The 13,738-nt window shown below is 40.9% G+C and overlaps 1 long non-coding RNA gene across 1 annotated transcript; it reads right to left on the bottom strand.

Annotated features, from left to right (window-relative positions):
• Window positions 1-322: 322 nt before the first annotated feature.
• On the bottom strand, window positions 323-5,408 carry LOC127948571 (uncharacterized). The gene is made up of 2 exons (XR_008152114.1): window positions 3,334-5,408; window positions 323-3,153 (listed from the first exon to the last, which is right to left on the bottom strand). It is a non-coding gene; the product is annotated as an uncharacterized LOC127948571 (long non-coding RNA).
• Window positions 5,409-13,738: the final 8,330 nt, after the last annotated feature.

The raw sequence follows: 13,738 nt of genomic DNA, 5'->3' as shown, positions 1-13,738 counted from the left end.
CCAGGAGAGGTCCTCTGTGATGTGCACACACAGGAACTTGGTGCTGCTCACTCTCTCCAAAGTCGCACCGTTGATGGTCAGAGGAACGTGCTGGGCAGACTTGATGTGGTGCATGACTAGCCGTTCGAATCACTTCATGAGGATGGGGGTAAGTGCAACAGGACGGTAGTCATTGAAGCAGGATGGAGATGGCTTCTTCGGGACTGGGATGATGGTGGTAGTTTTAAAGCATGTGGGAACAACAGCCTGACTCAGTGAGATGTGTCGTGGCAAAATTTAAATCAACTCTCGTCAGCATAAGAGACAGACTCAAATTCAGGTATAATTAAAAAGAAAGCTTTTATTCTTTGCAAAGAAGGTCAGACAGTCATACAGTCATACAGCAACACTGAGTTCCTGCAGAGTGAAACCGACCCAGGAAGAGTGCAGTCGTCCACCTTATATACCTCAGCTGCTTCAAGGTTACAGAGTCTGAACAGCTGTAAATTTCCACACATAACAAGGAACACTCTCTATGGGCTGTTTCTCACACATTTAGGACTTAGGTGACCCCCTCGGGTCATCCTCAGGCATTGTCCCCCCACTATATGGCCCAATGACCCTCTCAGGTCATACTCAGACATCTGTTTTCCCCCAGGTGTTATCCCTCTGAACCCACACAGCAATTCAAAGAAACCACATGCTTATATAGGTATACAGAAGCAATGTTACATGAATTTTTCCACCACAATTTCCCCTTTTTTATCATTCATTGATCAATAAAACATAAAAATTCATTTCTACTGGTTATATTTTCACTACACACTTAACATTATGTTTGCTCTGGGCGCCGGGCTAAACGAGTAAGTCACTGCTACTGCATTCCTGACATTTAGTCAGACCCCCAGTCACGTCGCAGATACAAACACAATCCAAAATCAAAAAATTCACACTCAGAAATACAATCATGATTCAAAATAAAGCAAACTTAAGGTATTTCATCACATTTATCCTCTTCATCCCTCGTTTTCTCATAAATGATCACCCTCTTAAGTTTGTAAAAGAAGTTAGAAAATATGCTAAGGCTTTTTATATGGGGACAGACCCTATTTCAAGCAAGCAAACAGTATAGATTCAGATAGGCCTGAACATTACTTACTTCAAAGAAAATAATCTCATAAATCTCATACATTTAACACATTTCACTGTAGCTTCCACTACTGTTTGTCCCTTCATCAATTACTTTCTCCCTGTTCAAATCCATCATAATGTCTTCATTGTACGCATCATTTGAACCATTTGATGTTAAATGTTAAACTTCAGTCTCTGTACTGAGCTGGATATCAACTAAAAAAATACATAGTAGACATAATAGCAGCAAAAATCATTTAGCAGCATTATGTGTACGTTCAGGCTCTTTTACGGCCATTCTCATGTGTGTGATGATATTGATAACATTGTCACTGTAGTCTGGAATATGAAAACAACATGATGTACTCAACTATGATGCTCATAGTTATCTTTTCACTTGCGCACAGACTTCTTCGATGCTGTTTTTCAGTCTTAACCTTGCTCTTCCCGCTGATAAGGACTCTTGATGTTTAGGCTGGATTCCGGTCTTGTTGACGTGTGTGTCTCCAGATCCTTACTCCCTCAGCTCCTCTTCCTCGGATGCAGGTGGGACCTTTCTGCAGTGGCTAGCCTGGAACCACGTTGCTCTCTCTGCTCCCTTCACAGCCGTGTGAGTGGTCAGAAGCACCTGGAACGGTCCCAGCCACTTTCTCCTCAGATCTCATACCACCACGAAATCCCCTGGTTTCAGGTTGTGCAATGGTGTTTCAGCAACCTTCTCCTGAGCAACTTTCACCTGAACACAGACATTAGACAACAGAGAAGACATTTCCTTGCAATAACTCAACATGTCATGCTCACACACCTGTAGATGGTAGCTTTTGTTTACCCACTTTCAATACTCACAAATGGTGGGTTGCCAAAGAGAATTTCAAAAGGGCTCAGGTTTACTCTGGATCGATTTCTCATTCTCATGTACATGAGAACGATTGGGAGCACCTTAACCCATGTGAGTCCAGTTTTCTCACAACACTTAGCCAATTAGATTTTTATTGCCCCTACACAAAATGTGTTTCATTGTCTGAACTGCTTTTTCGTGGAATTTCCCCATCTCGGGGCTATTTCAGTCAGGAGAGCCCTTACTACTGCTGCTGCATCCTGTTTGGACATTGGGCAGACCACTACCCATTTGGACCACATGTCCACAAATACCAAACCATTTTCCCTTCCCTTCACATGGGAACAGTTCAATGAAATCCATCTGTAAATATTCAAAGGGCTTGCTGGAATACGTGAGACATTTTTATGCCTCTTGCCACATTATGTGTATTACAAATGACACATCTTTTTCAAAAATTTTCTGCATAAATTTTGGACCCTTTTGTAAACCACAATTCTTTAATTTGCATAATCATTCCCCCTTTCGATGCGTGGTCTTTCCCATGCATCGACTTAGCATAGTGAGGAAAGAAGTGTTTTAGGTAAACAAGGCTTGCCATATCTGCTCATCCATACTCCATTCACCACTTCACAGCCACACTGTTTCCATTTCTCTCTCTCCTGCCCTGTCGCAAATGTCTGCATGCCCTGTAAAGATGAAGAAATGTCAGGGTTATTTTCAGATAACAAAGTACACTCTGATGATTTTGCGCATTTACAAATCGCTATCTTTTCTGGCAGCAAAATAGTGACTAACAAATCTGCCACAAGGGGTGCATTTAATATTGGTCGCCCATCTGACTTTAAAAACTTTCTGTTTCCACAGCGCCCCAAAATCATGAGTAACCCCGAATGCATATCGTGAATCTGTGTAAATCGTTACGCATTTGTCTGTCATTAGTTTGCATATTTCTGTTAATGCCAAAAGCTTAGCTGCTTGTGCTGAATAATTTGATGGCAATGAGCCAGAGGCCACAATGTCAAATTCAGTTGTTATTGCATTACCAACCTTATTCAGGCCTGTTTGTGGATCTTTAAAAGCTGAGCCATCCACAAAGAGGACATTTTCACAATTTTCGAGTGGCACGTCAGACAGGTCTGGACGTGGTGTACACACTTGTTCGATTGCTGTTAAACAACAATGATGCTCCTCCCCATCCTCCTCTGTTGGAAGGAGAGTAGCAGCATTCAAGGGTGTGCATCGCTTAACAGTGATGTTAGTCATATCAAGCAGAATAGTATGATATCTTAACCATCGAGCTGTTGATAGTGTGATGTTTTCTATTCCTGCAAAATCATGGACACTGTGTGAGACACCATCAATTTCAAATCAGAGTAACCTACGAATTCTCTAGAAGCCATCACGGCCATCTCAGCAGCTGCCACGGCCCTCAGACAGTGTGGCAGACCGGCTGCAACTGGGTCCAGTTTGCTGGAAAAATATGCCACGGGTCTCAATCTGTCTCCATGATGCTGCAACAATACAGAAGTCATAAATACATTTTTCTCATCAACCATCTGAACAAAGGGTTTATTTGGGGCCTGCAAGCCCAGAGTTGGCGCAACAGACAGCTGAACTTTCATGTTCAGAAATGCCTCTTCCACTTTCTCTGTCCACTCAATCCTGTCACATAAATTCAACCCCTTCCCTCTCAGGGTTCTCAGGGGCAGCTCAAAAATGTTATAATTTGGAATACATGTTCTTCATTAGGAACACATCCCCAAAAATTAAGCATTTGTTTCTTTGTTACTGGTTTTGGGGCCTCTTTTATAGCTTTAACCCCTTTTTCAGACAGTGATTTGCTATTTGGTGTTATTAGGTACCCCAGGAATGTAATCTGTTGTTTTACGAACTGCAGTTTACACATTTAAGCTCATCAAGAGCACACAAGCAAAGATCATCCACATACTGTAACAAAGCTGTACCTGCTGTCAGGGTCAAAGCTTCCAAACTCCTTCTTAGGGCTTCGTTGTAACCTTTGCCCTCAAATTCAAATGCAAATCAGAATTGGATGTCTTTATCAACTGGCACACTAAAAAATGCATTTGCCAAATCTACCACTGAGAAGAATGTTGCATCTTGTGGTATTTGTGATAAAATTGTGTACAGATTTGGTACTGATGGAGCCCTTTGCATGAAAGCAGCGTTCACCGCCTGTAAATCTTGTACAAATCGCCACTCTGTGGGCTGACCCACATTCCTTATCTTTTTTACAGGAAAAATTGGAGTGCGAACTGGGGAATCATTGCATGGTACCATTATTCCCTCCTTTAATAGTGACTCAAATACCGGTTCTATACCAAGAATTGCCTCTTGTTTTAGAAGGTATTGACGTTGACATGGTCTGTAATCAGATTTTGGGGTAACCACAACTGGTTCACATCCTTTAATCAAACCCACATCATATTTGTGTTTTGCCCATAACTCTGATGGCACTTTTGTTAATGCTGGATGTATTTCTGAGGCGCAAACGATTGCCATGCAATGACCCCCCTCTGACTTTTGTCAATGAGTACCACAACTCTCTCTGTTTCAATGTCATGCTTGCACTCAGTCATAAACGCTCCCAGACTCTCACTGTGTTTCACCCCCTCCCCTATCTGTCTCCAGTCTTTGGCATAAACACAGTTTTTAGAGAAAAGCATGCCTCAGCACCTCACCCCCTTTTGTTTCACAGTTCAGAGGCACTGTGAACCTTTCACAAATTACGTGCCCTGATGCAGAAATTGACTCATTAATTTCGCTTGTTAATTGTGGTTGGCATTGCAGATCACATGGCTGTATATATTATATCAGCTAAAAACTCAATCAATATCCCCTCTACTAGCATAGGATATTTAGGCATTTTCATAAAAGCTTCAATTTTAAACATAATAGCACATTTGTCAGTATGCTTATCAATAGAATCAGACATACTCAAAGGAAAGCAAGCGTTATCTTCATTGCAGAGAGCAGAAAGTACATCAGTGTATGTGTATGTGTTTGCGGTTAGAACATTTTCACTTCCCTGACTTGTGACTGTTGGTTGCTCGCCCAGGACCCCTCCTCTCTGCTCTCCGTCTCCCTCGCTTCAGTATGCTTGTTGATTTCGCCGGTTCTCCGGGCAATCCTTCGCCCAATGACTGTCCTTTTTGCACAGTCTGTATCTGGTACAATTCGATATCTCATGTTCATCAGTCTTGCAGATCCGACAACCCCATCTTTCAGAGTTTCTTTCAGTTTCGTTCGGATATCTTCCTCCTTTTCTTTTCCATCTTCCCGCTTTCCACTGCTGGATTCGCTGCGCAGGATAGCCCCCCGGCCTCGACACGGCTTGCACTACCGCCAGCTGTCACTCCTTGTCGGTTTTGGCTTTCACTCTTTCCTTCTTCGCCATCTGCATCTCCTCTGCATGCAAAGCGTGTGCCAAAACAGCAGACAGCCGTCCTCACACATTTAGGACTTAGTCCCCCCACTATATGGCCCAATGACCCTCTCAGGTCATACTCAGACATCTGTTTTCCCCCAGGTGTCATCCCTCTGAAGCCACACAGCAATTCAAAGAAACCACATGCTTATATAGGTATACAGAAGCAATGTTAAATGAATTTTTCCACCACAGATGTTAAAAATGTCTGTGAAGACATCAGTGAGTTCTGCTGCACAGTACACACCCAGGGATATTGTCAGGACCCGGAGCTTTGCGGGCATGGATCCTACTGAAGGATCTCCTCACGCTGTCTGGGTTCAGCGTCATCACCTGGTCGCCGGGAGGAGGTGGAGTCTTCTGTGCAGTGGTGCTGTTTTGTTGCTCAAAGCGAGCAAAGAAGGTGTTCAGCTCATTTAGCAGAGAGATGTTGTTGTCACAGGTCCGTGGTGGGGGCTTGTAGTCCGTAATGGTCTGTATCCCCAGCCACAGGTTCCTAGTGTCTCTGCTGTCGCTGAATTGATGAGCTATCCTCCTGGAGTGCTGTCTCTTAGCCTGTCTGATGCCATGGGACAGGTTGGCCCTAGCTGTTCTCAGGCCCACCTCATCTCCAGCTCTGAAGGCAGCGTTCCGTGTCTTCAGGAGTCTGTAGACCTCCCCTGTCATCCATGGCTTCTGGTTGGCCCGGACAGTGATGGTCTTTGTGACTGTTACATCATCAATACACTTGTTAATATAGGCAGTGACAGTCTCTGAGTACTCCTGGAGGTCGGTGGTGTTATTGCATGTGGCAGCCTGCTTAAACATGTCCCAGTCAGTTGTGTTGAAGCAGTCCTGAAGAACCTCTGATGATCCTTCTGGCCACACTTTAATCTGTTTGTAAACTGGTTTGGCTACTTTAATGAGCGGTCTGTATGCAGGCATTAGCATAACAGTGATGTGGTCTGAAGCTCCGAGGTGGGGGAAGGGGGGGGGGGGGGGCTTTGTAAGCTCCTTTCTGTGTGGTGTAAACAAAGTCCAAAATGTTATTACCTCGTGTTGGAAAGTTGATGTGCTGGTGTATATTTTGAAACACACTCTTAAGGTCAGCATGGTTGAAATCCCCAGCTATGATGAGAAAAGCATCGGGGTGTGCTGTCTGCTGCTCACTGATGTGCTGGTACAGTTCATTTAGTGCGTCATTCCTGTTGCAGCTGTTGTTCGGGGGAATTTAAACTGAAATGAGCAGTATAGCAGTATATTCCCTCGGCAGATAGAACGGCCGGCACTTAATAATCATAAACTCCACCAGGGGTGAGCAGTGTTTGCTGATCACAACAGTATCAGGGCACCACGCGTCACTGATGTAAACACAAAGCCCGCCGCCGCGGGTTTTTCCTCCCGCGACGAGAGCTCTGTCCACTCGATAGCACGTCAGCTGGTCGAGCTGAATAGCGCCGTCTGGAACACTTTTGCTGAGCCATGTTTCCGTGAACACAAAAACACAACAGTCTCTTACAGTCCTCTGAGTTGAGCGTAGTAATCGAATGTAGTCCAGTTTATTGTCCAACAAGCGTACGTTAGCCAGTATGATGGTGGGAATAGATGGCTTGTGTGGGTTAGCCGTTAGCCTAGCCCGGATACCTCCGCGCTTACCCCTCTTCTGCTTCCTGTCATGCCGCTTGTGGCGCCTCCGCTGCGGGCGAGATGCAGTAGTGGGGGTCGGTGATGGTGAAGGCCTCCGTAGCAGATCGAGATCCCACAGCTGTTCCGCGTGCGTGGAGTTTAACTGTAAAAATGCGGTTCTGCCGACATCGAGCAGAAACTCGCGACTGTATTTGCGCTTACAGACAGGTAGACGCGACGACAACGTACAAAAACACTGCGACTCACAAGACAAAAAACACGAAAACACCATTCTGTCGGGACAGAGAGAAACCGCCATCTTGGTTCAATCCTGTAGCCTATGGTTCAAGATCACTGACAGACTGCCAGAAAAGGTATGCTCAGATTTAAAAAGAGCTTTTAGCCATTGTGTACGGCTGTGAACAATTCAGCCAAAACCTCTATGGTAAACCAGTAAGAGTGCAGTCAGATAACAAGCCATTGGAGACAGTGTTCAAAAAGCCTCTAGAAAAAGCGCCAACACGACTGCAAAGGATGTTGATGAAACATCAACCCTATGATCTGCTAGTAACCTACAAACCAGGAAAGGAGTTGAAAATCGCTGATACACTTAGCAGAGCCTACCTGGAAGAAGATGCAGAACAATTACTGGACAGTGACTTGGAAGTTCATCAGTTGTCAGAGTGTCTACCAATTTCAGAAGAAAAACTTGAAGCAGTCAAGAAATCTACAGAAGCAGATGGAGAACTGCAGATGGTGATGGCAGTAGTCAAGACAGGATGGCCTAAACAAATCAGACATGTGCCAAATGCAGTAAAAAAAATTACTGGACATTCAGAGAAGAGCTGACAATTTCAGAAGGACTGCTGTTCAAAAACACAAGGCTTGTGGTTCCACAAAGTCTTCAAGCAGAAATGCTGGAGAGGATTCATGAAGCTCATTTGGGGGTTGTTAAGTGTAAAGAGAGAGCAAGAGATGTATTGTTTTGGCACGGCATGGGAAAACAAATTGAATGTGTGGTGTCAAAGTGTGCTGTGTGCATCACTTTCAAAAGGAACGATACCAAAGAACCTCTTGTCAGTCATGAATTACCAGACAGGGCGTGGGCAAAGGTAGGAGTTGATCTCTTTCACTTCAACAAAGCAGATTACTTGCTACGTGTGGATTATTTCTCAAAATTTCCTGAAGTTACAAAGTTGACACAGACAACAAGCCAGCATGTAATAACAGCACAGAAGTCAATATTTGCAAGACACGGGATTCCAGATAAAGTTGTTTCAGATAACGGACCACAGTTTGTGTGTGCTCAATTCAGCAACTTCAGAGATGACTGGGAGTTCACACACTCGACTTCAAGTCCAAGGTATCCTCAGTCTAATGGTCAGAGTGAAAGAGCTGTACAAACCCTCAAAAACCTACTCAAGAAGGTGCAAGAAAGTCAAGGAGATCCGTACATTGGTCTTCTTGAGTACAGGAATACGCTGCTAAGTGGAGTAAAGTTATCTCCTGCACAGCTTCTTATGGGCCGTAAATTGAAAACCAGAATACCAACAGCGAGTACAGCCTCAGCTGCACAAAGGTGTTCAGCAAAGCCTAAAAGACAGGCAGTTGAAGCAAAAGTTCTACTATGACCGTGGGGCTAGAAACTTGCCTACTCTGAGTGAAACAGAAATAGTGAGGCTGAGAGCTGAGAATCGTTGGCAGCCAGCTGTAGTGGTGAAAAGTCTTGACAAACCGAGGTCATTCCTGGTTCAAAAACAGGGGGGAGAAATCTACAGAAGAAATAGAAAACACCTTCTAAAGAACAAAGAGTTGAGTTTCCAGAATTCACACATTCAGGACTCATTCGATCCAGTTATAAATGACTGTGTTCCTGATGTGGTTGATACAAAGCAGGCATTGCTCCCTGTACCAACTCATGCAAAGATGTCTTCGGTGTTGCTGAAGAAACTGTGAAGGTGACGCGTTCTGGTAGAGTGGTTAGACCTCCAAAGCGTTATTCTTTCTTAAGTAAACAAGTAGTTAATTAAAGTTGAGTAAAGTTGAGTCTGTTCAGAGATCTCAAAAAGAAGAAGAAAAATTTTTTTTTTTTGCAATACTGACTTTCTAATTAGAAAAAAAGTTCAAGTTTATAGTTGTGTTTAATAATAATAATAAAAAAAGGAAGATGTGATGTATACTGTAACTTGCCACTAGGTGGACAATGTAAATGACAAGTAAAGCAGAACAAGAACGACATTGACAGTGAACAACAAGGCGGCAAGGAAGGCGACCGGAAGTTGAAGTCGGCTGCGTGCTGCCATCTTGTAGCAGAACTTCACTTGCGTTAGCATTCCCATTGACTCCCATTCATTTTGGCGTCACTTTGACAGCGAATAACTTTACATCTGAGGCATTTTTAAGACTCTGTTTGTCCATTATTTATTTCTAAAGATACACGACAATGTATAAAGGGCTCCATTGCCTTCTATGTTACAGTATGGCCCCGTAGAAACAGTTTTTGTAAAAAATAGGCTAACGACTGCGTCATAACCACTTGACTCTCTGTCGCATTACCGTACAGACAGCAGACAGGAGGAGAAGCTCGCAGGCAATTAACTTAATATGGCATACTGGCGTTACATTTTAAAATACTATACAAAACAATTAATTAGAATACTTACTCCTGCTCACTCACGCCAAAGAACTCCCCGCTCAAGCTCGCCTTCTCTGCAAGATTAACGATGGCAGTTTGCAAGCACAGCTACTAGAAGATTTACATCTGTCAGACAGGTTGCTGACGTCGTCAAGCTTCGTTTGAGTCTGCGCGTCAGAAACAGAAGTGCTAAAAAATGCAAAAAGTGGGATTCAATTGTCTCAGTTGAGTTCCAATGTGGTCGCTGTGTCCATTTATTTTACTGTCTATGTGAACAACTCGTGGTGTGTCTTCTCTTTATTATATTTTGGTTCTTTCTAACCATTAAGCCTAATCAGCTAGCTAGGAGTTACCACAAGACATTACATTTATATAATATGTTTTAGACGGTTGTAAAAATGCATATTTTCTCATCTGAAGGATCAGCACGCAATATAGACATTTCAAAATAATGTTTATAATTAAAAGACACGCGTTTATTGTATTTAATTTAATTTCCATTTCATTCATAGTAAGTTATTGTAGTTTCTGGCTGTTAATCTGTTCCAAGGGAAGAAAAGACTAAAAACATTATTTGACATATATTATTCAGTAGGCTATATATATATTTTACAGTATCAATAAAATCTGTGTCCCATCCACTGAGAGAGGCCCTACATATATAACAAAGGAGAACTCTACCATTATATGCTGTTATTTTGCATAATTTACAATCCATATAATAATACATAATATTAGTATGCATTTAAATGTAATAGTGTAATTAAAATAAATGTCAATAAGTTAAAATATTGTTAAAAATCACACATTATTTGTTTTCTGTCACATAGTAGACCATTTTTGTGGCGTTGGTAATAGGTGGATTTTCCAGCCGGATACAAGCGCAAGTACATTTCAAACCTGTGGGAAGCACTGATGAAATTTTGTAAATATACAGGTCCATCTCAATAAATTAGAATGTCATGGAAAAGTTCATTTCTTTCAGTAATTCAACTCAAATTGTGAAACTCATGTAATAAATTAATTCATTGCACACAGACTGAAGTATTTTAAATCTTTGGTTCTTTTAATTGTGATGATTCTGGCTCAGATTTAACAAATTAGATTATGGTGACATGCCAATCACCAAATCAACTCAAAACACCTGCAAATGTTTCCTGAGCCTTCAAAATGATCTCTCAGTCTGGTTCACTAGACAACACAATCATGGGGAAGACTGCTGATCTGACAGTTGTCCAGAAGACAATCATTGACACCCTTCACCAGGAGGGTAAGCCACAAACATTCATTGCCAAAGAAGCTGGCAGTTCACAGAGTGCTGTATCCAAGCATGTTAACAGAAAGTTGAGTTGAAGGGAAAAGTGTGAAAGAAAAAGATGCACAAACAGCCAAGAGAACCACAGCCTTAATAGGATTGTCAAACAAAATTAATTCAAGAATGTGAGTAAACTTTAAAAGGAATGGACCGAGGCTGGGGTCAGGCATACAGACATGTCAAGGAATTTAAAATACATACGTCTCTTAACACGGTTAGTCGCACTGGATGTTCTTAAGTTAACGTCAAAAGTTGTATTTGTTAACATTAGTTAATGCACTGTGAAGTGAACTAACAAGAACAAATGAACAGCTGTATTTTTATTAAATAGCAAAGTTTGATAAATACTGTATCGAATGTATTATTCATAGTTATTGTTAGTTAATACATCAATGTCAGCAAATGAAACCTTATTGTAAAGTGTTACACTAGAAAACTAGGTTTTGCCTGATAGAGAAAATAAATATGACAAAACCACTAAAGCAAACAGACACAGCTTTCAATTTTACTCTCTAATTCAAGTAAAAAAAGATAGATAGATAGATAGATAGATAGATAGATAGATAGATAGATAGATAGATAGATAGATAGATAGATAGATAGATAGATAGACCACTCATTCATTCATTCATTCTGTAGTAGCAGTCCATAGAACAGAATCCTGCTTCCTGTGCATGGTTTCTAAAAGAATGGAATCCCAATAAAGTTGACTGGCACCCATCTATACCACGGGTTATACTAATATTTGGTTCATGTGCATGTACAACTCCAACATGTTGGATCACTCCAGCAGGTGTCCTGAAGTATGAGTATTTTTTGAGTACATCCTCCACAGACATTCCTTCCGTGCTTTCTCAGCGTCTCCAGGAGAATATTTGTGACGTGTGGTCTTTGACAGTAAAAGGGTCTGGATATGTTTCTGAAACTCACTTCGTAGCACATTCACATGGGCCTCAACAGACACTGAATCCTCCCCAACACAAGTTTATTTATATAAATGTTCTAAATGAGTTTTTATTTTATTATTTTTATGATTTATTATCATACAATAATGAAATTAAATATAAAAATATTAATAAAATATTACATTAAAGGTTAAATTACATACTGGTGAATTTTATAGATTAAATGTTAAAACGACTTGACATACTAAACATGGAATTCACTCACCAGTCAGTGCACATCACACCAGTACTGCAAAAAGATGCACTAAATTAGCACATTGAAAAAGAAGCTGAGGTTCTGGAATTTTTATTGAATTTACCTGTGATTGGTTGCAACAATCAAAAGGAAACCATCATGTTTACAGGTTAAGCATTAAACAAATACATTTCTTATACAGACTAAATAAATTAAATGTCATGTAAAAAATAGCTACAGACATTTATTATTTAGTTTAAGTCTTATATGACTTTATGTTAAGGTCATAGGTCATTTCAAAATATTTGTCAACTGGAAATATATTTTAATGTGTTGTTGACTTAATCAACAGTACTGTTGGTTTCTGTTTGAGTCAATGTCCTTTCTAAAAAACATCCACTGACATCTGTGCAGCTGTCATGAACCATCTATAATACAAAGATGGGCCAAAATTAGCTTGTAATGACCAACAAATACATTTCTAAATGTCTTTTTAGCACATTTTTTACCATCCTATACCTAAATACATTTTTATTCATCTAAGCCTCTAAAAAGGATGTTAGCAAGATAAAAGTTTATATCAAACATACTACTTTTGGCAGTTTTGTCATGTTGCTGCAATAGTGAAAAAAGAAATTAGATGAACTAATGCTTTTTGCAGCATATTGCTGGTTAATCACACACAGCTTATGATATCAGGAGGCGACATTTTTAAGGATGCTTCATGTGTTAGAAGTAACTCTGATAGTAAAATGTGACAGTGAAATGTGAGAAAAAATGTGAGAGAAAGAGGAAGTCTGTGAAAATGAAAGAGATATTGTATGGCTGGATTAAAAATTATCATAAAAAAATATCTTGTTAAATACTGAAGTTAACAGAAAACCTTTACACTTATCATGTGTCACATCATGTGTTCACATGAGTCAAGAGGCATTTATTTGTCATTTGCATAGTTAACGCTGGGGAAACTGGGCATTGAAATGTTTGTGACGAGGCTCAGACTAGAGCTGTAATCGGGCCTTAAAAGTTTGGCCCGACAGGACCCGAGCCTGACAGGTTTCAGCCCGAGCCCGACAAGTACAATTTGATTGACAGCTTTTTAAAAGCCCGAACCAGTTTACGGCTCGACATTATTCAAATGTGCGCACGCACACAACTCTTTTGCCTTTTGTCAAGAATGAGTCATTTATACATGTTTTAACATAATTTATTAATAACTAACGTAGACTAAGCCACTTTAAAGTTGGAATAAAGAAATAAAATAAGTCCTCTGTAACATCTTAACACTCTTTTTTTACATTTATTCATTTAGCTGACACTTTTATCCAAAGTGATTTACAACTGCTATATATATGGCAGAGGTCACACACCTCTGGAGCAACTAGGGGTTAAGTGTCTTGCTCAAGGACACATTGGTGTCTCACAGTGGATTCAAACCCAGGTCTCTCACACCAATGACATGTGTCTTATCCACTGCGCCAACACTGCTCTGGATTTGCTTCACCACTATTAGCTGACATTTAATAAAAGAATAATGCCAACATTAGCGTAAATACTCTGTCCACATTATGCATTTAAGACTCAATTAATATTTAGTTATCATTTGAAAACCCTTTACTCACAGAGATTAGGCTAAGCCTACATGTT

This window comes from Carassius gibelio, chromosome B1 (genome assembly GCF_023724105.1).
Source record: "Carassius gibelio isolate Cgi1373 ecotype wild population from Czech Republic chromosome B1, carGib1.2-hapl.c, whole genome shotgun sequence".
NCBI lineage: Eukaryota > Metazoa > Chordata > Actinopteri > Cypriniformes > Cyprinidae > Carassius > Carassius gibelio.
The sequence above is the reverse complement of the archived record's forward strand: the minus strand, read 5'-3'. Positions and strand labels throughout refer to the sequence as shown.